Raw genomic sequence first — 4813 nt, forward strand, 5'->3', positions numbered from 1 at the left:
CTCCCAAGTAGCTGGGATTACAGGCACATACCACCACACCTGGCTAATTTTGTATCTTTAGTAGAGATGGGGTTTCTCCATATTGCCCAGGCTGGTCTCAAACTTCAGACCTTAGGTGATCCACCCACCTCAGCCTCCCAAAGTGCTGGGATTACAGGTGTGAGTCACCGCGCCTGCCCAGGACATAGTTTTGATGATGTGATGAGAATAATTTTCTGTGACCTTCATGTGGGAACCTTCCCAGTTCAGGCAGTTGTCCTTCTGTGACCACCTGGAGGTTGGCTGAAACTTTTCCACAGCTCCACAGGAGTCTGCTCACCGGTCTCTCACCAAGAACATCCCCCTCCTCTTCTCATCTAAACACTAGAGAGAGGTCAGGTGCGGTGGCTCACGCCTGTAATCCCAGTACTTTAAGAGCCCGAGGCAGGCAGATCACATGAGGTCAGGAGTTTGAGATCAGCCTGGGCAATATGGTGAAACCCTGTCTCTCCTAAACATACGACAATTAGCCAGGCTTGGTGGCGCTGTAGTCCCAGCTGCTCAGGAGGCTGAGGCAGGCGAATCACTTGAACCCAGGAAGCAGATATTGCAGTGAGCCAAGATTGTGCCACTGCACTCCAGCCTGGGCAACAGAATGAGACCCTGTCTCAAAACAAAATAAAACAAAAAACCACTACAGAGGTTGAATTCCAACGAGAACATGGGAGGCAGGAAAGGTGCTCTAGGGGGAGCAGAAGCAAGGAAGAGAGGAATGACAGCAGGTGTGGAGGCGGCTGTGCAGCCTGGGGTGCTGTCCGGGAGGAGGAGCTGGGGAGAAGGAGGGAAGCTGCTGTGTCTCTAACCCCATAAGCAAGCCTCACCAGAGACTCCAGCCCCAGGAACTGGGGAGGGATTCTCACTGGAAGCATGCCCGCAATGCCGGGATCTGTTTCCATCTGCTCATTTTACTGCTGAGTTGTAAAGTGCTAAATGTCATTATCCTCCCCTTCCTTAAACAAGGAAAAAAGTTAACAGTCTGAGAAAAGGCGATATTTCACTTCATTTGGCATCCAGCCACCATCATCCACATGGGTGCTCCCTTGGGGTCTGGCTAGGGAGGGAGAGGAGCCTTATTCTGTTCTGCTTTCAGCTTCTAGCTCCGCTCTGTGCAGGCTCCAGACTGGGTGGCCAGGTCGGAGCTCAGCCTGGCTGTTGGCAGAGGAGCCAGCCACCCTCTGAACAGCTCAAACACTGCAATAGGTGCCAAAATGGAGGAAAGTAACTTGTTCAAGGTCACTCTGCTCATTAGGGTCTGTTCTATATGGCCCGAGAAGGTGAACTTGAACCAAGGAAAATTACAGATTTCAACTCAATAGAAGGAAAAACTCAGAAGACTTAGACCTGTTGAAAAAATGACTCCTTCATGAGGTAGTGAGCTGTTCGTCTGCCAGTGGCAGGCAAGTGTTGACTGAACCCTCCTTTCAGAAGCCTCACTGTAAGGAGGAGTCTGCTGTAGATGCGGTGGGTGACAAAAGAGCTTATGACTCAGGTTCTTTCCAATTCTGAGACTCTGGAAACCTGTAACTGAGAATCTCATCCATTTTCACCATCTTTTTTTTTTTTTTTTTTTTTTTTGAGACGGAGTTTCACTCTTGTTACCCAGGCTGGAGTATAATGGCGCGATCTCGGCTCACCACAACCTCCGCCTCCTGGGTTCAGGCAATTCTCCTGCCTCAGCCTCCTGAGTAGCTGGGATTACAGGCACGCGCCACCATGCCCAGCTAATTTTTTGTGTTTTTAGTAGAGACGGGGTTTCACCATGTTGACCAGGATGGTCTCGATCTCTTGACCTCGTGATCCACCCGCCTCGGCCCCCCAAAGTGCTGGGATTACAGGCGTGAGCCACCGCGCCCGGCCATTTTCACCATCTTTAACATGCCTTGCCCCTGCTGTCTAAACAGGAGTTTCTGGCTGCCTGATGATGGCATGACATAGAGGGAGTGAGCAGGCACAGCAAGGTGTGATTCATCTTCATTGTTCTGATTATGGGGTCACTAAGGCTTTCACTCTGCAGTGCTCCCTCGAGGAACTCCTGCTGCTTCCGCTATAAAACAGTTGATCCTCACAGCGGCCCAGTGGGCAGGGGTGTCCCACAGGGCTCAAAGCCGTGCTTAAACATCATTCACCCATTGAAGCTGCAGTCCTTGGGGGCTGAAGGGGGCAGCATTAGGCCAAATCCCAAGGTCCAGAAACAACCATGCCCTCGTCTCCATTGGGCTGTGGAAAGGCCACTAACCCAGGATGAGTATGGCTGGTGTGGAGAGACTAGGGTCTCTAGTTAAAGCCTTCAGTAGCTTCCCTGAGGTTTCCCACTGATCCCTAGGGCCCAGTATAACTTGCTCACCATGGTCCAGACTGTGACCTCCCTGAAGGCAAGGACAGGGTCTGTTTTGTTCACCACTGCAGCCCCAGAGCTTGGCAGTATGCTGGGCCCTTGACCAGCGCTTGGTAAATATCTGTTGAGTGAGTGAATGGAAGACCTGTGGTCTTCCTGAATGTGGCAGAAGTGAGCTCGTCAAGCAGGCATTCCTAAAAGGGCAGACAGCGCTGTACCACCCAGATCGCACGCGGAATCGTAATGCCCAGTGTTGGAGGTGGGGCCTGGTGGGAGGTGATTGGATCGTGGGGGTGGGGTCTCATGAATGGTTTAGCACCATGCCCCTAGTGCTGTTGTCATGACAGAGTTCTCACCAGATCTGGTTGTTTAAAAGTATGTAGTACCCCCACCCCCTCTCTTGCTCCTGCTCTGGCCATGTAAGACATGTCTGCTTCCCCTAAAACCTTCTCCCATGATTTGAAGGTTTCCCAAGGCCTCCCAAGAAGCCGAGCAGACGCCAGCATCATGCTTTCTGTACAGCCTGAGGAAACGTGAGCCAATAAAATCTCTTTTCTTTATAAATTACCCAGTCTCAAATATTTCTTTGCAGCCATGTAAGAAGGGACTAGTACAATGAGTCTGGAGGCTTGGACAAGTCCCTAATCTTTGGGCCTCAGTTTTCCCAATCACAGAATTGGGAACTAGTATGAGGCTGGATAGGAGGTAGGAAAAAAGGCCATGTTTTCTGGTTGAGCTCTAGACCTTAAGGACGCTTGGGCTGCAGAACTGGCCCCAGCCTCTGTCATGTGGACCTGGTAATGGACCGATCTTTGGGACTGAGGTGCCACATCACTGCTGGGTGTTTACTGAGTTTCAGTAGCCAAAACTCAGCCTGTCTTCTATGCCAAGCTCACTGCGGGCCATGGCGCCAAATGGGTTATGGTTCCTGCTATGAAGGACCCAGAGTCGAAATGGAAATGGACATGCGGAGAAGGAAAGAAATGCAACACAGTGGGGCGAAATGGCCGAGAGCTCTCCATCTGTGAAAGGGAGTGATTAATGAGAGGGGTTAGGATGTGCAAGACTTCCTCGAGGAGGGACCTTTGAGCTGAGCATTTGGGGTAGAAATGACAGGAAAAAAGCTAGTGGGGGGAAACGGTGGACAAAGGCACCAAGGTAAGGCAGTGTGGGAGCAGAGATCAGGGGTAGAGTGACAGGCAGGGTTGGTGCTCACAGGGCACAGAAGAGGCCCAACTCTAGGTGGAAGATGGCATAGCTCCCGCCCAGGGCTGTGTTCCAGGAGGGAGCACTAAATCACGCTGGCCTGGTTCAGATCCTGGCCCTTCACATACATACCTGTGACCTTGTTCTGTGTCTCAATTTTCTCATCTGTAAAATGAGGATGCTAATAGCTAACCTTCAGAGCTGTTGAGAGCATTAAGTGAGATGACAACAGAGAATACATTAAGTGAGATTACATGAGGTTGGCACAGAGTAGGCAGTCTGGGAAATGGTTTTCTCTCTCTCTTTGGCTTTTTGTTAATATGCAGATACTCCTGAGATAAGCTATAGTGGGCATCTGTTAGCCATATATGAAATTAGGGTGAACAAGATTATCAGAAAGTTTACTGAAAAAGTTATGAGAGGACAGGGAGGCAAGGAGGGAGAAATGCATGCCTTTGGGGACAGGAAAGGCAAGAAAGCAAACAAAGACAGATTTCGGCAACCTCTGTTTTGCCAGCAGACTGCCTTAAATTCAGTTTGTTTGTTTAAGGAAGGAGAAGAAAGAAATGGGTTCCCAGGCTGGTGGGCACGGTGGCTCAAGCTTGTAATTCCAGCACTTTGGGAGGTCGAGGCAGGCGGATCACGAGGTCAGGAGTTCGAGACCAGCCTGGCCAGCATAGTGAAACCCCGTCTCTACTAAAAATACAAAAAATTAGCCAGGCATAGTGCCAGGCGCTTGTAATTCCAGCTACTCAAGAGGCTGAGGCAGGAGAATCACTTGAACCCGGGAGGTGGAGGTTGCAGTGAGCCGAGATTGCTCCTTTGCACTCCAGCCTGGTCGACAGTGCGAGACTCCATCTCAAAAAAGAAAAGAAAAAAAATAAGTGGGTTCCCATCCTAGGGATGATCATGGGTCACAGTCTTGGGTAGAGGAGGGATGGGGGTGGTTGGGGTGGGAGTGGACAGGGCTGTGTGTAGCCTGCTGTTGAGTCACCTTCTGGCCTCTGCTGCAGTGGCTGTGAGAGAAGGACGGTGACAGAGAATGTCACCATTCAAAGTGGTGAACCATGGTGAGCCATGAGGTGGAATTCAGGATCCTTAGAGAGGCCTCACTGCCAGGTTTCACAGGTACCCAGAATGGCACCATTAGTGTTGAAGCACTGTCCCAGTGGATATCAGAGTGACCCATATAACAAGTGACACACAAACCTTTAACATATAGACACTGAACAC

This window comes from Saimiri boliviensis, chromosome 11 (assembly GCF_048565385.1).
Source record: "Saimiri boliviensis isolate mSaiBol1 chromosome 11, mSaiBol1.pri, whole genome shotgun sequence".
NCBI classification, from domain to species: domain Eukaryota; kingdom Metazoa; phylum Chordata; class Mammalia; order Primates; family Cebidae; genus Saimiri; species Saimiri boliviensis.